Source organism: Protopterus annectens, chromosome 9.part0 (genome assembly GCF_019279795.1).
Source record: "Protopterus annectens isolate FY-2018-M chromosome 9.part0, PAN1.0, whole genome shotgun sequence".
NCBI lineage: Eukaryota > Metazoa > Chordata > Ceratodontiformes > Protopteridae > Protopterus > Protopterus annectens.
This window is the reverse complement of record NC_056743.1, coordinates 8,106,767-8,130,801: the sequence shown is the minus strand read 5'-3', so window position 1 is coordinate 8,130,801 and position 24,035 is coordinate 8,106,767. Positions and strand designations below refer to the sequence as shown.

The window sequence follows — 24,035 nt, the reverse complement described above, 5'->3', positions numbered from 1 at the left end:
TAAAAAGCTATTATTCTCATCTATTATGCATGACACTTTTTTTAATGTGTATTTCCAGCTTTTCTGTTACATGCACACACTGTTTTGTAGACTGGTCTTTTATACAGTTGTTTCTTCTCATCTCCATTTAAAACTATCTCACATTTTTCAAGACTTTATGTTTTAATGAAAACCCTCAAACAAACAAAAAAAACTAAATACATTTTCAGGACACCCCACCCTATATTAATTTAGAACAAACACACAAAACTATGTACATCTTCAAAAATAAAGTTTAGTGCTCCAGATAGGAATGAATGCCCCATATTGATATCTGCACCGACAGGAATTACCTTACCTAAAATAAGGTTACCAATGGTTAAGCACAAGCTACAGCCTGCGTTCCTACTTACACTAATTGCTGTGTTTTTTTTTCTGTCTCTATTGCCCTCCCAGATGTGAAGAGCAGTTTGTATGCTTTCAAAAAACATTAACTTTCGGTTCTCAGAAAAAAAAGCTCACTTTCTATCTGACGTTGCCATAGTTTTTAGATTATATGCCTGGGTACTCAACCAAAAGTTTGATGATGAAGTACTGTGTGAAATTTGGAATTTTGCATTAGATAAGGCAGTTTTGTTTGGTCCTGCTGCTACTCAGTTCCTCAAGCAATTTGATGAAAGAGGGAAGTTCAATGTACGTCTGAGATTTTTCCAGCCCCCCCCCCTTTACAAATCTCCCAGATGGTCTTTTCTTTTTAAAAAGCAAAACAAGGAAACCCTTGCCATCTCAAGACAAACAAGGAGCAAAAATTAAAGATGGGAGGAAATGAACAAGAAGAAGCAATGATCCTTTCCAAAAAGGGACAGTCTGATACTTCAGAATGACTATGCCAGCTTTCTATCACCTACCACATATCCTCTCTTGATATCTGTCCCAGAAGTTATTCCTTTACACCGCCCTTTGGCAACAGATTATTACAGAATGATGTTTGCTAAAGGTGTTTCTGGATGGTTATAGTTAGCACTAGATATGAACACTCCTTTCTTTTTCCCTCATGTTTGTCAATATTTTACTCACTCTAGGATTCATAGAACAAGTGGCTTTATATAAAAGGGGCAGAGGCTTCTATTTCAGAATGTTTCTGGTACTAAAGAAAGAGCTTTCACGGAGAACCGTTTTAGATATTTCCTATCTTGATTAGTATGTGGAACTAACAAAATTCAAAATGCTGAACTTTCAGACTCTGATGCTTCCCATTCTTCCTTTGAGTGTAATGGAAAAGTGAGACCTAAATGTTATTTATCAACAAATTCATACAGCCAGAGGCTTCATGACATTTCTCAGATTCTTTATGTCTTGAACACATTTTCAGTTCTCTGTTTTACTCCTTGGGTTTCCTACAGCCCCAAGGGTGTCTAGCTCCAGTGATAGCTCATTGCAGACTGCATGGCATTTACAGTGATAGCTCATTGCAGACTGCATGGCATTTATATATATCCTTATTTAGATGACTTGCATATCTTTGCCAGAGTCTTTTCCCATATGCCAAATGTCCTTACATAGGTTTCATCTCTTCTCATCAATCTGTGATTTCAGATAAATGTACAAAACTCCTCCTTGATTCCATCACACAGGATTGCCTTTCTGGGCTTAGTTCTGGACACCGCTCAGCAAAATACTTTTCTTACATAGGAAAAGGTGGATTTTTTAAGACTTTTACTGAATTATCACTTAAGACGTAGGCAAACATACATTTATATAAAAGAAAACAAACCATATTAACGTGTTCCCAGTTAAAAATATCATGCATTACACATATTAATTTCTATAATTATCGTCAATCCAAAAGTACATAAATTGTTCAAATCCTACCTTCTCTTAAAATCATTCCCTCATCCTCCAAAACCTTATTGTATATGTCTTGTTCCTACATTTTCCATTTTTCTTATGTAATTTCCTCTTACCCTTTTCTAAAAATTCCACTTCCATTTGTTTATCTATGTTACAATATTCAATACTTCAAATACAGTTAGTGTGGACTTTGATTTCCATTTTCTAGTAATTGCTTTTTTTTTACAGCCACCAGAATTAAACATAACAAGGCCTTAATATGTCCTTACAGATCCTATATCCTTGCTCAAAAAATAATTTCCTTACTTATACCAATTTGCTCACCTAATAATTATGACAGAGTGCTCTATAGGTGATTTGTAAAGTCTACCAACTCATTACACTCCCAAAACATATGTTCCCACTTACCTATTTCTATGCCATCATACCTGCAAGATTTGCCATCTGCCTGAGGAAAAATGCTTTGGAGTTTGCTTGGAGTGTAAAATACCTATGCAAACACTTCCAAGCAAAAATTCTAAATCTTCTCTACTTTGTTGCTTACATGGGAGCCATATATATGTCCTTCCATTGTTTCCTTGTGAATTGCTTATCCAGTCTCTCCTCCCAATCTTTTCTAAAACTCATCTGATTCTTATAGTTATAGTGCAATATTTTATGTGCCATATTAATTATCCCTTTTTAAACAGCAACAGTTATTCTAGATTCAACTAAATGCAGTACCAGAGTAGGTCTTTCACAGGATTCCCCTGTACCTTTCTTTTTACCTATAATCTGATATCCATCCCTGATAGGGAAGTCAGTGTCTAGCCTGAATTCTAAATGTCTTCCAAACATAGAAAGAACAACACCATAACACAAAACTATGCACATCTTCAAATAATGAAGTTTAACCCTCCTAACAGGAAACAGCTGCAAACATAGGCCTTAATTAACCTAAAACTGAGGTTATCTATGCTAAGACAAATGTTATTGCCTGACCTTCTACTTAGACTAATTGGTGTATGTTCTTTTTTATCTATATTCCCCTTCTAGATCTGAAAAACAATTTGTGTGCTTTCAGAAAACATTAACTTTTAGCTTTGAAGAAACCAGTGTTTTGACTTTTTATCGTCTTATCAGCTCATCTCCATGGAAAAATAAAATAAAAAAGTAGTCCTCAACTGCAGACTTATGACAAGCCAAACATGTATTACTGAAGGAAAACTTTTCATTAGAGACATTGTTCTCTTATTTACTTGTTTCCACTTAAAACTTATTACAGACATTCCCTTGTGCAAAAGTAAGAGAAAACATATCAGCTCCACATATACTATGACCTATGTACTTTTGCACCTGATTCCCCACATCGATAACCAAAGATTACGGCCTATTAACTTAAACATACTTTTGTCAAGTCTTTTTTTTCTCTTATTGCATTCTAATGCCTAAATTTCTTAATACTAAAAAAGAAGAATGAAACAGAGAAGAATGGCATCTGTTTGCTTTAGTATCTTTTTCACATACAAGAACAACTACAATGTTTTACTACAAAACATGCAATTTATATTGTGAAAAGTTTGATAGAAATATTGTTAAGAACAAACACTGCTTTACTTACTTACCCTTTTCCTTCCTCTTCCTCTCCCCTCAGTGTGCTTCCAAACATTAATGACATGAAGTGAGGCAAATGCCTTTCAGTTCCCACAAGTTTAGTCAACAGAAGTCCACTCTTTCCACTTTTTCTTATACAACCATGTTTCACAAATGTGACTGAATTAAGACAACACAGGAATAGAGAAAGAAGATTCTGCTGATAGGGATGATTGCAATTTGGGATACAGACAATAGGCAAGACGGGGCAGGAATTTATTGGAGAAAATCGGCAAAGGAACCATGGTATTGAGAGCAAAAAACTAGAGAGGGAACGGTAACAGAATAGGAAGACACCAAGTATTTATTTGGACTGCAGGTTAGAGATTCCCTTCCCTATCAAGGATTGATATCAGAGTATAGACAAAAAGAAAGAAATAGAGGGGTCCTAAATGAAAGACTGACACTGATAGAGTTTTTAGTAGAATCTATAACAGAAGCTGCTGTTAAATAAAGGAAGAATTAGTAGAGCATATAAAATATTGCATGATGACTATAAGAATCATTCAGAGGACATTATAAAGGCTTGGGAAGAGAGATTGGATGAACAATTCACAAAGAAACAATGGGAGATACATATATGTTTCCCAAATATGCAACAAAACCTAGAAGATTTAGGATTTTTGTTTGGAAATGTTTACATATATATATATATATATATATATATATATATATATGGGTCTACCTTAGAAGATCGACAGACCATTTGATCGGCATTCATTTGGTCGACAGCCAGTATTCATGGCAAAAACCTGGGGATTTGCCCCCCTCCCTAATGTTGTGCGACCCTGGAGTTGATATATATAGTTAGGGGGGTATGGGGGCTATTGGGGGTGGGGGGGCAAAGCCCCCCACCTATTTTCATTTAAAACATGACAAATTCAACAAAAACTACACAGTTAAATGAAAAAAAAAAAAATATATATATATATATATATTTTTTTTTTTATACCCCAAGTAGACTCCAAAGAATTTTTTCCTCAGATAGACAGCAAATGCTGTAGGCATGTTAGGAAAGAAAAAGGTAATTGGGAACATATTTTCTGGAAGTGTAATGAGTTGGCAGACTTTCAGGATTCCCTTCAGATTACACTGCCAGAGATACTGGGTGAGCAAATTGGTGCAACTAGGAAAATGATTTTTCTGAGCTATGACAGAATCAGAATTGCCTAGACATAGTGATGCCTTGCTGAATCTAATTATGGTGGCTGCCAAAAAAGCAATTACTAGAAAATGGAAACAAAAGTCTAAATCTACTGTACTTGACGTAGTGACTATAGTAAGAGATAAAACAACTGGAATTGTGATCTTTAGAAAAGGGTATGAGCAAATTAAGTAGGAAAAATGTGAATTATGGCAACAATACATACAAGGGAGGAATTATGTTTAAAACAATGCAGGACTTGAGTGAGCTATGTAATGTTTGACAATGACTGGTTAGATTATAACTGATGTATAATGTTTGAAACTAGAATTATGTCAGCATGGTTTGTGATGTAAAATGCTTGCAACTAAGATTGTGTCAATATGGTTTGTTTTCATTTTTATAAATGTATGATTGCCTATGTCATAAGTGATAATTTATTAAAGATGTTTCTCATTTAAAAAAAAAGAGACGTTTAAAAATATTGTAGAATTAGAGGACACAGTGGGTAAGGAAATCATGAGATTTTGTGCTGTACCAGACAAATTGGAAGGAACAGAATTTATTAATTTAATGAAACCAAAAATAAGCTACAGGATTTGTATTCCACAACAGGAGTTGTTAACTGAAAGAGCACATCATGTGTATGCTCCAAACATTGTCATTAGAAAGCAGCCAAGACCTCTAATAGTAAAGATGCAATCCTAATAGCAAAAGGGGTTGAGTCTGAAAAGAACTATGGCAGAAGGAAGTTGGAGACAGAGTGTTTGTGGAAAATGATTACTTACAGTACACCAGGCAGAAGAGTAAATTTATTCAGTCAGACAATGTTGAAAAGCAGGTGTGTCATTTACACTGCTGTATCTAGCTATCATTAGAGTGTTTTTTTTTCCTGGAGGATCAAAGTCATTTTTTGATGCAGAACATACAAAGAGGAAATACAAAAGTTTGTCTAACAAAAACTGAGTTAGCAAACACAAGGGGACTCTGCTTGTAGATCTTCTGATAATAAAGAGACTTTGCCAGTGAAACATGTTCCAGTGTTCCAAAGGAAAATGCTTGACAGACAGATAAAAACACTAGAAGAACCAGGAGTATGTTGGAAATGGACATTTAATGTATTGCATGATAACTATAAGAATCAATCAGAGAAGGTTAGAAAGGATTGGGAAGAGAGATTGGATAGGTAATTCAAAAAGAAACAAAAGGAGGATATATGTATGGCTCCCAAATATGCAACAGTTTAAAATATTTAGGATTTTTGCTTGAAGGTGTTTGCATTGATACTTGTATACCCCTGAGCAGACTCCACAGTATTTTCCCTCAGGTAGACTGAACATGTTGGAGATGTGATGGAAAAGAAAGAGGTAATTGGGAGCATGTTTTTTTGGACTGTAACGGATTGGCATACCTAAAAATTCCCTACAGATTTCTCTGTGAGAAATACTGTGTGAGCACATTGGTGTGACTAAGGAAATTATTTTTTGAGCTGTGATACATGTTCCGAGTTGCCTAGACATAGTAAGGCCTTAATGAGTTTAATTCTGGTTGCTGCCAAACAAGCTATTACTAGAAAATGGAAATTAAAGTCTAAACCAACTGTATTACAAGTAGTGAACATAGTAACAGAGATGATAAGGAGCAAATTACATGGAAAAAATGGGAACTGTGGGAACAATACATGCAGAATAATGAGCTGATGTTGTTACTCTTCATCTGATTTTGACTCTTGGGACTTTGGAACCAGTTCAGCCATTATACAGCTCGCACCAGCCACAAAATATCTTGAGCTAAGACTCTACGGACAATGCCCATCTCTATACTACCTCCGATCTCCTTTGCCACTCTTGTTGCAAGAAGTATCAGCCTATTCTCCTCTCGCAGCTAAGTAAATATCTAAAATGTATTAGTCTTTCTACTTTTCCTTTCTCCCTCTTTAATAAAAACCTTTGCTTTCTCATCTCTGCCTATTTTTTCTCGAGCAAGTAAGTTATTTTCCATACCCACTGGTATCCTTTCTCATACCATCACTGGTAGTCCCCTTTTATACTATTAGGTAGTTTCTTTTTGTACCACTGTTCTTCTAACTATTTTTTAGCTGTTTTTAGTTAGCTCTATCTACCATTGATATCATTTTTCTCTCTATCCTTGTGTGTGTGCGTGTGTATGACTACAGTTCTGCCTGTTGACCTCCTTTGTTTTCTTAGTCGTCAACATGGCAGACAAGTCCAAAGGCATGACTGATTTTAAGCAGTGTCAGGACTGTGGGTGGAGAATACATAACTCCAATGGGCACTCCTCCTGTGTCCACATTTAGATCTGCAGTGCTCCATTTGCCAGGCCTTCAGTACTAGGGCCTTGGTAGAATGTCAAAATAAGCTAATTCTTAAAGGGCTTATTAAAACCCCCTTTGATGAACCATTATCCAAGGCTGATATGGTTCCAAAGGCCTCTGGTTCCAAGACTAGTCAGTCAATACTGACTTCTCCATCTGCACCGATCACAAAAAAACAAAAGCCCTCTTCTTGTGGTTCCTCCTTGGAACCAAAACCTAAGGTTCCAAAGCTCTCAGAATGGCATTCCTCCTTGGTAGCAGCCACTTCAGCTCCAATGGCACTGACTTATTCAGCTTCCCAGTCAGTGCCGACATCTCCTACTATACCACAGCAGGTCTAACCCACTCCTTCAGTGCTGAAAAGTGAACTTCTCTGTATACCCAGGACAAGGTACTTCTACTGACCCTATCTATGGTCAGCTTCCTGGTCTCTTTCTGGAAAGGCCAGAATCCTCCTCTGGATTGTCTGTTTGCTCCTCCATGAGTCTCACTGAAGTAGATGTAGTGAGGTTGGTGGACCAGCTCCTTGTGGCTAGGAGTCTTTCGGTCTCCTCCCAACCTCCTCTCCCACCTGGAGCAGAGATGTTTTCCCCCAGGACTCCACCAGTTCTTCCTCCTCTGACCTCCTCAGAGGCCTTAGAGCTCCCCACTCCGACCACTCAGGCTACAGTTGCTCCAGTACTGACAGCCTTTTTATTTTTGGTTCCGGAGTTGGCTCTAACTTCTTTGGTTCCGTTGGAACCGGTGGACTCCTGAGATCATGGCACTGCTGTTGGGCCCAAGGAGTTTGAGTCGACTTCTCCTTTTTATATGGAGTTGCCCTTACCTCTTGGAATGCTGGTGGTTGGGGGCCCTTCCTTGGCTCCTGCTTTGGAGGTGGGTCTCTCGGGGCGGGGTGTGACCTCTGTTCCAAGTTTGTCTCTCCCAGTTCTGGGCTCTCATCCCTTTTCAGGGGAGGCGGCTGCCTTCCAAGAAATGTAGAGAGCATTGGCCACTGCAGGCTCTCAGGTGGCACCTGCTGTGCTGGAGTTCCATCTCCTGACCCCTTCTTAACTGGAGTTTCCACCAACCTCCATGCCCAGTCAGTGAGCTCCAAGGCTGCAAGAGATACCAGCAAAGGGTCACTCTTCTTCTGAGTCCTCCTCAGACATTCCCACTGAACAGCCTCCTTGGAAGAAAATATATAAGAGGAAATACCTAGACTCTCCTGAAGAGTCCGTCACTGAGGACACAAATTTTGATTATGGGGAAGGTTCCCTCAATCACCCCCAGAAGTCGTCTTCTTTGGAAATATTCTAGATATCTTTAAAGGGAGGGGTAACTGGAAGTACAAAGACCATATCTCCAAGGAGTCAGTGTACTTGCAAGCCTTCAGTTCTCACCCATCTACTTCCTGAGTGACCCCTCCTGCTGACAATCTCATTAATGTGATCGCTCAGTGGGCTTGTAAGGCTCCTGACTCTACAGAACCAATTCCCCAGAATGCTCCTGAGGACCAACAGCACTGGGCAAAAGGGTTAGCAGTAGATGCCATGGTGGTGGTTGCAGCCACCAAAAAGGAACTAGCTGAGGAAAGTTCCTCTGTTCATCCCCTTAACTGAGAGTCTAGGGCGACTGACAGATTTGGAAAGTGGGTTTATGCATCACTGACCTTTGCTTCAAGGTCCTTGAATTTTTGGCACATTTCACTAGGTTCCAGAAGGATGTGATCAAGGAGCTATTGGACACCCTAGCAGGAGCTGTATCTGATGAGGTCCAAGAAAAAGTGGCCTCTCAGTTAGCTACCCTGGAATCTATTTCCAACTCATTCATGAGGCTCACTGCCATGCAGCTGAAGGTGCGACCAGGTCAGCTGGTTCAGGCATTGTAATTAGATGACACTCCTGGATGCCCCTGTGTGAGTTTATGGAGCCATTCAAGTCCTCCTTCATCAGTGCTCGCTTTGATGGATCTTCTTTGTTTGGTTCAAAGTCAAACAAACTCTAGCTAGGTGTGATAAAGGTGGGAAGACCCTGTCTGCAGTGGACATATATTTTTCTACTCCCCAATAATTCTACTCTAGGAATCAGAGGAGTGGAAAGATGTGGTTCAGGAAGTCCCAAGGGCCTTTCCAGGACACACGTGGTGGAGGCTCCCCTTAGGACAGAGGGGGAGCTCTAGAGGAAGATGCTGACCCTGAGGCAGAGGTGGCCCTTAGTATCAGGGTTCCAGAGATTCTTTCTGTGGCCAGCTGTACCAGTGCTCTTGAAAGGGGGCACAATTGCTAACCTGTGGAAGTGGTCGGGGGAAGATTTTCTCTGCATTCAAGAGCTTGGCGACAAATAACCACAGATGCTTGGGTGCAGAGAATTATTACCAGAGGTCACTCTATTTCCCTTGTTTCTTTATCTAAGATCTCTAACAAGGCTCCCTGATGTTCCATTCAGTCAGCAGAACCAAGCAGCCTTAGAAATCCAAAAGCTGCTAGAGAAAACAGTCATCCAAGAAGTCCTACCAGACCACATAGGATCCAGATTTTACTCAAGGCTTTTTTAGTGCCAAAAAGACAGAGGACTGGAGACCAATTCTGGATCTCAGCCTTCTAAACAAATTTGTTCAACAATCCAAATTCTGGATAGTCATGGTTCAGTCTGTACTTCCCTTTCTAGAGGAAAATTATTGGATGTGCTCTATAGACCTTTAAGATGCGTATTACCACATAAAGATGGACAAATGCTCCAGAAATTTTCTCCGCTTTTGGCTAGGAGCCAGTCACTTTCAGTTCAGACTGCAGCCCTTTGGCCTCACCACAGTCCCCAGGGTGTTCACCAAATGTATGGCAGCAGTAACAGCTCACTTGAAACTGTACAGATTCTGGTTGTTTCCATACTTAGATGACTGGCTCATCACCACTCCCACCAGGATCTGCTGCTTCAAGCAACATAATTCATTCTGCACTTCTTCATGCGCCTGGGCATCAAAGTCAATCAAAATCTCAGCTAAGCCCCACTCAAGATCTCAAATTCATAGGAGCTCATCTGAACACCATCTCTTGTGTAGCCTCCCTTCCTCAACACAGATTAAAGAAGATAAAATCCCAAGTACATCCTATTCTATGCAAAAACAAAGTTCCAGCACTACTAGTCCTTCAGGCATTGGGTTCCATAGCAGTGACTATTTTTTTTTTGATAGAGAACATTGACCTGATAGATACAGGTAAGGTGTTCCAGGCTTTAGTAATATTGTATTAATACAGACTATGCCAAGCAGATTTGATTGGTTTCTGGAGAGAGGAGATTTTGGTCACTGGATCGTAATGACTGAGTGGGAACGTGGTTGTGTGGAGTGGTATTTAGTGCCACACAAGCAGATGGATGCTGTATAGTTTTATAGGTGGTAAGAAGCTGCGTATATGTTAGCTGATTCTAACCATTTTAGGCTTTTTAGTGCTATATAGTGAGTTTTAAAGGAGATGTTTGCTGCAAATTTCGCTGTTTATTATAGCATTATTCAAGTTTTGCTTTTTGCGATGCCTGGAGGTTAGTAAGGATGGGAACACCATAAAGTAGTTAGGGGAGGAGGTCAGTAATGGCAGGTGTAGTTTTTAGCTGTGTTGGTGACAGTTTTTGGCTGTATAAAACATCCCCAGTTTTTGGTGAGTTTCCTATGCAATCTTGTGTGTGTGTGTGTGTGTGTGCGTGTGGTGTGTGTGTGTGTGTGTGTGTGTGTGTGTGTGTGTGTGTGTGTGTGTGTGTGTGTGTATGTGTATGTGTGTATATATATATATATATATATATATATATATATATATATATATATATATATATTAATTTTACTGAATCACATTTCACTGAATGTTAAGTACTGTTGAGCAAATAAAACGTATATACCCTTTTCCCCACTGTAGTGCGATACTGAAGTTAGTATGGGTGTGGGAGGCACAGCCCCCCACATTTGGAGGGGGTGGGGGCGTAGCCCCTTACCTACTTTTGGTTTTATATTGATAGCTTTCAGTGAAATGAGATTCATAAATATAAAAGCTAAGTAGGTGGGGGGCTGTGCCCCTCACCCCCCCTAATTATAAATACTAACTCCAGGATTGCACTACAGTGGGGGAAAGGGCATATACATTTTATTTGCCCAACAGTACTTACATTCAGTGAAATGTGATTCAGTGAAGTGAGTTTTCAGTGATTTGAGCTTTTAGCAATGTTTTGAGGGTGAATTGAAATTCAGTGAAATGAGTTTTCAGTAAATCAAAGTAGACCCATGTATATATGTGTGTGTGTGTATATATATATATATATATATATATATATATATATATATATATATGCAGGTTGAACTGAAGATCATCATTCAGTATCATCCTTAATAATTTATTATGAGACGTGACTTCAACAGCTGTATTATTAAGAAATATAATTTTAAATTTAGTTTTTTTCCTGACAGAGGGATATGGGAAAAAACATAGTAGTTTTTCTTTTGAGGGTGGGGTAAGCATGAGTTGTCAGTTTCAAAACCATGTTCCAGTGGCTGTTAAATCTTCCTAAGTACTTTTTTGGGGATGTGCCTGGTTGCCTGATGTGTATATGAGTGTGGTGTTATCTGTATATAGTTAAAGAGGAGGGGACCAAGGACATAACCTTGTGGCACACCAGTGGCAACTTTGAGATATGGAGAAAGTTTGGAGTGCCATTTTACTGACTGATACCTATTGGACAAGTAGCTTTTGAATCATAAAAAGGTGGGCTGAGATAAATCTGGTGAGGACATCTGAAGTAGAAGTTTGCTGTGACAACATGTGCCTAAGGCTTTAAACAAATCTGGAAATAAGGAACAAGACTACTTTTCCATTATCTCGAGCTTTATTGACAGCATCTGTAAAGGTTGAAAGTGTGGTTTTAGTACTATGGGGGGCAGAAGCAGTGTTGTCTGGGGGTTAGGAGTTCTTCCTGCAGGAGAGAGTTTAGCATTTGTTCTTGAATACATTTTTAAAGTATTTTGGAGAGAGGGGATAAGATTGGTATAGGTCTAACATTAGTGAAGTCTGTTAAATTTTATCCATTCTGTAGAAGGATAATGTGTGTTTTTTTTCCAGAGAGAAGGAATGTGTGGGATTCCTGGATTAACCTTTTTATAAGGATTGAGATAGGGTAGACAGTGCTATTGGCTGCAGTTTTTAGGTACCTGCCAAAGTAGATCATGGTTTGAGTTAGTTTAAGAGTAGGTTGTGGGCACAGGTTTGAAGGAGAAACCAGGGTTGAGATTATATGTTGGGGAATCTTGGTTAGGGATGCTATACTATTTATGAAATACAACTTGAATTCTTTTGCAGTTTCGAGCGGTGAGCTATTGAAAGAAGGGTTAGGTTGAATTTTTAGCCAGGATGTAATTCTTCTTTAATGACTGACCAGTCTTTTTTCAGGGTTGTGTGTACTATTGCTGGATATTGTTATGTTTTTTGTCTTCATTTATTTGCTCTTCAGTATGATTACAGACCTGCGGTGTTTTATGTTTTTGCCATGCTTTTTCTCTGCACTGCATTAGCATTCTGCTCCTTTTGGACAGCTGAACTGCATTGTTTGTTTTTAGTCTCTTCCTTCTAGGAGGTGCAAAGCTATTTAGGAAAGCTGTACTGCATTCATTTGCAGCATCATCTAAGGGGAGGATTTTTAGGATGTTCCAGTTAGTAGGTCATATGGTAGTAATGCATATCTTTGGCTAAACTTGGATAGGTTGCACGTTGTTTTATAAACATGCTGTTTAAGTGGATGTGTGAGATGCCTGGGTTGTATAGATTTGGAGATGGTCACTGAATGAGTCTGACATTGTACCAATATTAGTGAATTTGCTAGGGTCTGACACTAGGATACAGGCTAATAAGGAATTTGATGACTTGCTATAATGTGTGGGGCTATTAATTAATATATATTCATGTTAGTTGTAAGGGAATTAGAGGTTAATTCATACCTCTCAACCTCTTAGAGCAAAAAATCTGGACAAAGCCTAAAATGATGGGACAAATAGGGACAGATTTTAAATATTGCTCTTACAAACTTAGAAAGTTGATAGAATAATAGGTTTTGCATTAGCATGAATTTTCTGAAGGATGTGGAATCTTAAACTCAAATGTTATTATTTTATGACTTCAATCCTCACCTATTTGCCAGAAAGGTACAGATTTTAGGAGGAACACACCAAAAATATGAGGCAAAATCTGGGAATTCTGCAAAAATCTGTACAGTTGAGAGATCTGGGGTTATGTCCAACCAAGTGACACTGACATCACATAGTATTTCTTCATGTGGAACTGTTATTGATATCCAAAGTAGGATATATTCTTCTGTAGCCGTTTTGTTGCCAGGAAGATTATAAATGACTGTAATACATATTTGTTTTTATTTCTTTATTTTCAGGAAAGTAACAAGAAGCTCTGCTGAATTGAATGTCGGTATTGGTTTGTGGTAGAAGAAAGTGGTAGTTGTTGAGAAGTATTAAAGCAATACCACCACCTTTCTTCTTTATATGGATAATATTATAGCTTGGGTGTCATTTCAGAGTTGTTTACGCTGGGTTTAAGCCAAGCTTCAGTTACAGCAAGAAAATCAGGCTTATGATGTGTAATCCAGGGATGAAGTTCAGTAGTTTTATTTTTTATGCTTCTAGTATTTATGCAGGCAAACGTTAGATTACCTGGGTGGGGGATTGACCACTGTGGGGTAAGAGTGGTGTCTGGAAGGGAATTGTGATTTTATTTATGATAGGTGGGACCAGTATTAGGGTAAATGTCTCTTCCTAGCAGGACTTTAGTACACTGGGGTCTTAAGTCTTGTTTTTAGAGAGTATTTGTCCACTTAATTTTATTTTGATTTGAGTTGAGTTGAAGTAGAGTTTAATCTATATTTGGGGTAAAGGTGTGGGGGTGTCATTAAATTTGTGTGAGGCAATGTGTTGAACGTTTAGGGATAAGTATGGATAGGTGGCTGGGACAAAGTTCTAGAGATGTTGAGAGCTGTTATGAAGTCATGGTAGGATGAGGCATGGGATCAGTAGGAGGAGAAGAATAAGAATAAGCTAAGAAAGCACTTATAAAGTTTTGGTTTGCCTTTGGAGCCGTGGCCCTTTGTTACTTATTTTATTAGTGAATCCAGGCGGTAACTGAATGGAAGTGGAGACTAAAGTGAGACATGAAGAACAAGAGGTTGAGGGAAATGAAAACAAGAAGAATGACTTAGGGACTGAGGATGAAAGGGACATTAGCACTAAGGATGTAGAAGGAATGGATGAGGGGGAAAGTGTGACAACTGATGCTACAGTTCATAAGAGGGAAATAAAATTTAAGAGGGATTGGCAGAAAAAGTAAAATGAAAGTTGATGAATAATTTCTCCGTTCTGTTTGCTGATGGTAATTGCATAATAAGGAAATGTAGAATAACAGTGCTTCAGGGGTTAAACATTGCACATGATTTTATAGTTGTATTAGACACAATGTTAGATTATAAGAAGGAATGGGAGTAATTTGAAAAGAAAATGTGTGGGTATTGTAGTAATATGGACTGAAGAAGCCAGTGGTTTGTAGCCTGGTGAAAGCGCTTAGTCGTTTGGTATTTCTGTGTTTAATGACGTTTTAAAAGTGGAAGAACATAGATTTTTTCTCCGGTGACTGTTTTTTATTATTTTTATGTTTACAAGTTTGCTTTTTCCGTTTGGAGTACCTTACTTTTTGACATGTTCTGGTAATGTGATGTAACAGGCTGAGCAAACCACTCCAAATACAGCACTCTGAACAGCAGCAACAACATAAATATTTCTGCTGCCAGGCACACTGACTTATACAAAAGGCTGGCCATACAGACTCGCCTTTCAGTTACCAGGGAGAATGATCAGCTGAGATGTTTATATTGGGAATTAAAATCAAGGAACTGTCTTGTCTTACACTTTACTTGGGAGATTAGTGACACATCTATGAGATTTACTGTTTGAATTCTGCCTTGTACTAATTCAAAACATTTAGTTAGGTCCAGGCTGTAGATCAGACTTTTTGTACATATTCTGTCTGCATAATATTGTTATTTTTCTTTCTCTATGCATTGTCTTGACCTCAACTTGGTTGATTTGCATCAGCATTGTCTTTATTGCATACATAAAGCTTTATTTATTTACTTTTAAGATCTTATGGCTTATATTTTTTATACATTATCTGACAAAATGCTTACAATTATTTGGCATTATAGGTTGACACAGTTGTGTCCATTTCCAATTTGCTACTTGTGCAGACTTCCAGTGAAATATTAATTCATTTTTATAGCTTATATTTGGCTAACTTGAGATAAGTGGTAACTGGTATGGTTGGGTCTATAGCCCTGTCTGGAGTAGTATTACTATCATGCCAGGAAGAAAGCTGTAGGACATTCAAGAACTCTGCCAGTCTTCCCTAGGCCCTGGGAATCGTTTGTGTGTGTGTGTGTGTGTGTGTGTGTGTGTGTGTGTGTGTGTGTGTGTGTGTGTGTATGAATCATAAATTGTTTGCAAGGCAGTTACCATGGGTAAAGTACCCTGGAAGATGCTGAGGTTCATACACAGAGCAGTCTGTTCTGCTAGACTCTTATTAGTTAGTTTATAGTCCAAGTCTGGGTGTGGATGTTAGAACCAGGTGACATTTGTTGAATTTATTGAATCATATTTGTGACCACTTTTCTTTTGTTACTTGTTCAATATCAGTGGTGTGAATTGACAGATCATCTCTCTGGTGGGCACCAAACCTTCTTGGAACAGTGGACAGGATCCAAGGACCATAGCCCTTGCCCTCACACACCCAGGAGGCACACAAGTTAGTAGTGGTGAAATTCAAAACTAGCTGATGCCAGCCTAGTCCTCTACATATGGGTGGCAAGTGTTGTCAGTCACACTTGGGTTGACGGTGAAATTCAAACCCCCATCAGTGTCAGTCATCCTTGACATTTGGTGGTAGTGCCAGGCCATCCATCACCCAGAGTGTTAGGGAATACAGACATCCGTGTCCTAACAAGAGCTACATCTGTGTAACTAGATGCTGAACAGTTTTCCAGCCTTTACTGAGTAATGTGCAATAATTACTCTTACCTGAATGAGGATCAAAGCAGTTACACCTGCAAATGCTCACACTCCTGTGACATTAGACAGATTTTAATCAAACACTCAAGATGAAATATTTGCATAAAGGCACTTACTTTGTCTGATCCAGAGATTACATTACGTTTTCACACTGCAGCAAATGATGCTTATTGGGTGAACAACAGCAATACACATAGCGATGCCTGAAGATTCAGGCCAGTGGCAAGCTTCCTGTGGCACAGATTCAAACTACCTGCTCTGCAGTACAACTTTCTTGAGTGCGCTGTTGAAATAAAAGGAGAGACACAGAATGATGGTCAGAATATAAAAAAATGCCTTTTTGAGACAGAATCATCATAACAGTTGTTACTTCTGGAATTCCAGCCCCCTAGAAAAATAATGCACTGTAGTCCCTCACACAGCGATATTTAGTTAGTGCAGCCCTTCCAGGTGTCCATACATTTTAACAGGAATAGATGACATATCAGACGGCTGTAAAGTCCACAGTGGTGAAATGGAAAACATTTTTCAGTTACACAGTTCATCACAGGAGTGTGATATTAAGATGACTACAACTAACACCATGTTACATGTGTTTCTTAACACTTCCAGAAAGCAAGTCAGAAAAGAAAGCAAGTAAGACTGTATACACTCAGCGAGATAGAACACCATAGTCTTCACCGCAATAATCATAGTCTTCACTGCAATAATCAGAATTTATTGTCTATCAGCTGGACTCAGAGTGAACTGTTAGAAGTATAATGAACATAGATCTGGCACGGACCCATTTATCAAGGACCAGCTAATAGACTCCTACTACCTGAATAGACGTCGGTAAAGCCCCCTGTAACTCTGTGCTGTGGTCTGTACCCCTGAACCTCTTGTATGTGCTCTGGTGACTTGCTATTAGTTATGCTAAAGGGAATTTCCTCTTCTCTGCTTTCATGCACACACATTCACTCTCACAAGATTGGTCTCACCCCTCTTTCTCAATGTCTCACAGTCTCCAGCTGCTTTCATACACACATTTAGTCTCTCTCTCGATCTCCTCTGTTTACATACATGCATTCACTCACACATCACTCTCTAGCTCTCACACACACACACACACACACACACACACACACACACACACACACACAGTCTCTCTGATGTCATGCATGCATTCACTCACACATGCATTATTTATTTATTTATTTTTATTTTACACTCGCTAAACAGCAAATGCACTGTAAAATAACGGCTTGCTTACTCTCTGTCACTGACATGCATGCAGATACACACACACCTTTTTTTCTTGTTTTCTTTTTTGACATTTTACACTCGTTAAATAGCAGAAGCGTTGCTTAACAAGTGATGGCTTGATAGGCTGCTGTGAAGCAGCAGACTCTTTTGTCATCGGGCATTACTTGTACATTAATATCTTGCTGAAGAACGTTTGTTACTGATGTACAGTAAGCCCATTTTCTAATGTGGAAGTTGCTACATTCATCAGTCCTCTGCTATGTGAACTGTTTAAGGAAGGACATTTTCTGCAAAGTTAGTCTATGGGGAAGGTAAAGCTGGAGGGACAGACTTTGCTGCAAAAACAGCCACTTACAGTCCAGTCTTATGTGATACGCAGAATATACATTTAGTCAGCTTTACTGTAGTTAGGCTTCCCTAACCCTTTGTCCTCTGCTAGGGTCTGTCCAATCCTTACAAGCAAAGCAATAGTTAATAGTACAAATACTGATATCGTACGAACTACAGCATGCCTGTTAATGGAAATGTTATCTTTACTCTCCCAGTGTGATTTTTTTTTTCTTTCGTTTATGCTAAAATGTTATATTTTATTTATTTATTTTATATTTGTTGACGGGGATAGTCCGACTGGATACATGTCCATTTTCAGCGGAGGCCCAGGGAGAAAAGCTCCACTTATAACTTTAAGAACAGTTACAAACTTATTAAGACAATAAACTTTTTGAAACATATATACATAGTGAAAATCATTGTTATAGATAAACATATTGTTTTCTTCAGCATTATACAAAAACAGAGTGTTACTTTCTTCAAACTGGAAAAACACTATGGAGTTGAATAAAAGACCTATTTTATGACATGATTATATTGTATGTGTTAGTCAGGATTAGCACAATGGCAAAGCCATCTCATTTTTGGATACTGTTTTAGGCTTTTCTTGAATTGGGTTAGAATAATCATGGAAGTAAGTTCAGCAGGAAGTGAGTTCCAGGCTTTGCCAACAGAGTTAGCATAGAGTGAATCTCCTGCTGAGTTGTTTGTACTGACTGACTGAAGTAGAATTTTGCTGGATGAACGTAGCACTTTAAGGTTACTGTAAGGGGTGATAATGTTTGTCATGTGCAGGAGTGTTTCCTGGATGATATAAAATTTTATGGGCTATTATTAACTGATTGAATATGGGTAGGCAATTTAAGCCATTCTGAAGTCTGTAAGTTCAGACACTGATGTGTTCGATATGTGGATCTAGTGGCAAATCTAGCGATATGATTAAAGCAAGTAGAGAGTTTATTTAGTTCAGGCTTACTTAGGTTAGTGAAGTGGGGGATGCATAAAAGAGGGTGGAAAGTAGATGTGTCTGGGCAATAACTGTCTTAGCTGTGGGAGTGAGAAAAGGTTTGATTTTGTATAGAGCCAAGTTTTTTGTTAACTTTTTGTGATGGTTTGTTTTATATGCGTATCAAACTTGAGGTTATTGTCAATAATTACACCTAAGAGTTTGGTGCAAGGTGCTGGGATTGGGTGTACTTTCCTACAACGAAAATTCACTTTTTTGAAATGGGAAAGTACATCCCCACTTAAGCGAAAGTGCACTTTAATGAAAGTACACTTTCGCTTAAGCTCACTAGACCGAACCTATCGCACCACAATGGAGGACATTGAAAAACAGGCTATGTCCTCCACTGGTGCGATAGTCATGGACCTTAGGGTTAGGGGACAACCAAGAACCAAAATAATAGCGCTGCAGAAAAATTAGGCAATAGTCCATGAGAGAAACTTTATTAAACATAAAACATAAATGCTTTAATATAATCATTGTGTTTTCATCCCAACCTGGACTTCATCAGATGTAACACCCTACACAATACTGTACACTAACTTAAATACTCTTTGACTCTTACATAACACACCCTTCAATTAATTACTATAATTAACCCTAACACGATCAAACCTAAATAAAGCATTTTAATAAAGCCAAAAGACTAACCATAAAACTATTAAAAATGCTGTTGAAAATATTTAAAATGCTTAAACCCCCCCACAAACATAAACATATGAATAATAGGCAATGCACAATAAAAAATAATAACTAAGTTATATAAAATATAAAATACACCTGAATATACACTGAACAAACTAAATTAAAAAATCTCCATCTAGTGGTTAGAAATGCATAATACAATCTCCAAAGGTTCTCACAAGCCCTCCAAAAAGGTAAGCAGGCTAAAACTGAATAATTTAATGAATATAATAAATACATACAACACATTAAAATGACAGGAAAATCATAATCTAGTGTTTCTAACTACTAGATGGAGTTTTTTACATTATCATAGGTTTATAGGTTGGTACTAGGCTATCGGCCCTAGGGCCTATACAAGCCTAGCCATAACAATTCCCTGGATATTTCTTCCCACAATATTTACTTCTCTGGACTCCTGATGTGATCCTCGGGGTGAATTTCCTATCTCCTATCTAATCATCAAGGTTCCTTTTTAAGACGGCAAAGGAGGCGCTCTGCTTGACATGTATGGGCAGTCTGTTCCAGAGTATGGGGGAGTCCCTGGGTCAGGAACCTGTCCCTCCAGCATGTTTTGTTCATTGTGATGACAAGGTTTAGATCCCAGGAGCATGTGGCTCTGAGGGATTGGGATTTCTTTAAGTGGAGCATGTCCAACAGCTCAGGGTTTGACATAGCCTTGTATGTTAAGCAGAAATCCCCTCTGAGTAGACGATATGCCACAGACTACAGCTGGAGTTTTTTTAGATGGTCAGCATAGGGCATCTGCTTTAGGCCTGTAATTCTTTTAGTGAGGTATTTCTGCGGCCTTTCCAGCTATAGCAGATGTCTTGTGAGGTACATACCAAACGGGGCATTGTACTCTATAGTGGGTCTAATGAGGGATGAGTACAGTGGGGCAATGACCTCCTTTTTTCTGGATAAAAAGCCCTTAGTGATGAGGTGTGCCACATAGAAGGATTTTCCTGACTGTTGTGGCGATGTGGTTATGGAAGATGACACTGTCCACCTGTGTCCCTAAGTCTCTCATCACACTTTTGGTGTTTAGTGTACTGCCACCTATGTGGTAATTCATGGGTACATGGTTTTTCCCAAAGGGGATAACTATACATTTCTTGGCATTAAGCTTGAGCCCATGGCTCTGGCACCAAGCATCTGTTTATGTAAGGCCCTTTTGAAGAATATCCACATAATTTGGGAATTCAATAATGGCTCCCAGTTTGCAGTCATCTGCGAACTTTGTTAGCCAGAGTCCATTAGTGTTGGTCTGTACTTCAGAGAAGTAGATGCCAAACAAGAGTGGTCCCAGGACTGAACCCTGAGGTACTCCACTTGTCACTTATCTGGAGCTGGATTTGGAGTCGGCTACTTTTACAGTCTGGGTTATGTCAGTAAGCCAGCTGGCAACCCATCGAGTGACGTAGGGATTTATGCCCAGCTTAGTAAGTTTATCTATGATTCCAGAGTGGGTCATGGTGTCGAAGGCTTGGTGAGATCCAGATAGGCTGTGTGGATTGCTTTACCCTTGTCCACAGCTCTGGAGACTGATTTGAAGACGTCAGTCAGGTTCAGGAGACAAGATTGTCCCTTCATGAACCCAAACTGGGTGGGGTCCAGTGTCTGAAGGTTGCCAATGTCTTTGTTTATAAGTTCCATGATAATGCGTTCCATGCCCTTGCAGATCAGGCTCATCAAACTGATGGGACGGTAGTTCCTGGGATCCAAGGTGGACCCCCCTTGTTGAGTGGGATAACTGTAGCTGTGTGCCACTCAGTGGGCACGAAGCCTGAGGTGAGGCTATGATTAAACATGACACTTAGGTGAGGTGCAAGTTCATTTTGTAGCTCATAGTACACATCCAGGGATGTCATCTGGTCCCATGAATGCTGTATTCTTAGCTTTGGAGAGTGCAGTTTCTACCTGTGTGGCCGTGATTACTAGAATTTGGCAATCTTTTAGTATTGAGATAGGCCCTTTAGGGGTTGAGAGGGGGATGAAGTTGGCACTAAATCGATTTGCCCGGACATTGGCAATATCCTTGGGATCAGTATATTTAATGCCATTCTGTTGTAGCTCAGAGCAGATCTGAGCATTGCCATTTAGATTCTTGACATAACTATAGAATGCCTTGTTGTTGTCTTTGGAATCTTTGGCAATTTTATTTTCGTAACTAGCTTTGGAGGATTTTATGAGGGATCCCAGCTTCTTACTGAGGCTGGTAAGGGAGTTTTTGCATCCTGGGATTTTCCTCTTTTCTGCAACAGTTTCTTCCTTCTGTTGTATAGTTTGTTTACGGCAGGGGACCACCAGATTGGCTTCCTTTTTTTGAAGGACAGCGTCTTGGTTCTATTTGGGATGGCACGATTCATGCACGAGTGGATGTGCTCATACAGTGCCTTAGTGTAGGATTCAGCAGTTGAACTTTCAGCTCCCGGCTGCATGGGTGTCATGAAGTTTTGTCACTTCTGACTTGATTAGCATGAAGTTGGCTTTGGAGAATTTTTTTACGGAGGTTTCTTTACTGGTGGGTGGGGGTGGGATGTGGATGTTAAGGGTAATTTGCTTATGGTCAGACCTGACCAATGAGGGGGTGACCACTAGTGTGGAGCATCTATCTCCCATGTTGGTAATGACCAGGTATAGGATATTGGCGCCCCTGGTGGGACAATGGATTAGTTGATCCAGAGCACTGGAATTTATGAATTCCAAGAACCGTTGGGAAAAGGTGTTGGTACCCGAGTAGTTTTCCCAGTTAATGGCAGGGCAGTTGAAATCACCCAGTATTAGGGTGTTTGGTTGTATCTTAATATTTTCCAGTATGTTTAGAAAGGTGTAGTGAGAATCTTGGGGCATGGTGGGGGATCTGTAGCAAGCTACAATTTGGATTGCAGTCTTACCTAGTGTTAGTTGTACCTGGAGAATTTCAGATGCATTGTGTTGGGCAACTTGCCTGGAGGTGTGAATTGTTTGATTTTGTGACTTTTATTAGGAATTTGTCAGAGTATCTCAGGTTTCTCTTAGTGGTCTGGGGTTGCAGAAGGTTTTGGAGAGAAGATCATTTGTTAGATTTGTATATCATGGTATGGGCAGCTGCCCGTTGGGTGTAGTAAAAGAGATTGGGCAGATCTGGCAGTCTTGTTATAGCAAGTTTCAAGCTTAGTTAAGTCTGTTTTCTTGAGGTTTGTGAAGACAGGCTAAGCATATAGAAAGGTGGATAGTAAGTGGGCCTTGGCAATAGATTCCCTGGTGAAGTTTGTAAGGTAAGGCTTGACTCTGTATAGGGAGCCTAGTTTTATGTGGATTTTTTAATGACTGCTGCTCGATGTTTATTGAATTTTAAGCTAGTGTCAATAGTTACACCTAGGAGTTTTATGTGAGTTACAGGTTCAAGTATGATGTTGTTTGATGAGTGGATGTGAAAGGAGGATTGATAGTCATAAAATTTGTTGTTGGAGAAGATCATTAGTGTAGTTTTACTTGGGCTGAAGATTAGCTGATAGTCTGTGAGCCAGAAGGACTGTTGGGTTACTTCTTGGAGGCTGGGGAGGGAGGGTGCAGTGCATATGACAGTGGAGTCATTTGCATATTGTATAATAGTGGCAGATTGGGTGGCCCTGTGGAATTTGTTGGTGAAGATTGTGAAGAGGAGTCAGCCTTGGATTGACCCCTTTGGGACACTGACTGTGAGAGGTAGTAGGGAGGAGAGGTCTGATTATTATTTGACAGCCTGGTGGTACTCAAATAAGTAACTGAATCAACAAGAAAGCTGTTTGACTGAGGTTTAGGAAGGAAGAGTTTATGGAGGAGTTTTTGGTGGGACACCATGTCAAATGCTTTGGACATATCTAGGAAGATGGAGGCAACAAGTTGTCTGTTATTTCTGAATTGGTTAATTGCATTGCTGTAACTTGTGAAGGCAGTTGTGGCACTGTGTCCAGAGTGGAAGCTATGCTGGGAACTGGTAAGATTACTAGAAATTATATGATTCCTGAGTTGTAGGTGTGTACATTGTTCTAGTATTTTAGGTAGTGGAGGTATTATTGCTGTTGTCCTATAGTTGGAAAGGTCTTTTGAGGTTCCACTTTTGTGGAGTGGGATGACGTAGGATATTTTCCAGAGTTTGGGCACATATTGCTCTGTGATGGAATGGTTGATTAAGATAGAGATAAGATATGCGATGACTTTGGCTGCTAGTTTTAGATATTCGGTTGATAATTTATCTACTGCAATGGTTGTGGGTTTAACTTGGGAGAGTATTTTTTATGGTGCTGGTTTGAACATGCTTGAGAGAGCAAGCATTATTGGCTTTTGTAAGATCTATAAGTAAGGTAGGGGTTACATTATTGTTTTTATTGACTACCGAGAGTATGGAGTTGATAAAATAAGTATTGAACTGAGTAGCTATACTGTCTGTGGAATCTGTGGTGTTAGGGGTAGGAGTAAAGGGTTGTCCAGGTAGTTGTAGGTGTTTTATACTGGCCCAGAATTTTTGTGGATTGCTTTGCTGTTTTTGTTGGAAGCTGGTATAATATTGTTTTTTTTTGTCAATACTGATATGTTTTTTAGATTTATTCTTTAGTTGCCAATAGCAGTCAAGGGTGATTTATTTTTTGTTGCCTTGGTAGTGGGTCCATGCTTTGTCCCCATGCTTGAGTATCTGTTTTGGGGTCCATGCTTTGTCCCCATGCTTGAGTATCTGTTTTGGGGTCCATGCTTTGTCCCCATGCTTGAGTATCTGTTTTGGGGTCCATGCT

General features: G+C 39.4%; 1 long non-coding RNA gene across 1 annotated transcript in view; it reads right to left on the bottom strand.

Annotated features, from left to right (window-relative positions):
* The window catches only part of LOC122811012, a 51,604-nt gene extending 35,310 nt beyond the window's left edge, over positions 1-16,294 (bottom strand). The window contains exon 1 of the long non-coding RNA XR_006366192.1: positions 16,133-16,294. This is a non-coding gene — a long non-coding RNA (uncharacterized LOC122811012). The remainder of the gene's footprint in view (positions 1-16,132) is intronic.
* Positions 16,295-24,035: the final 7,741 nt, after the last annotated feature.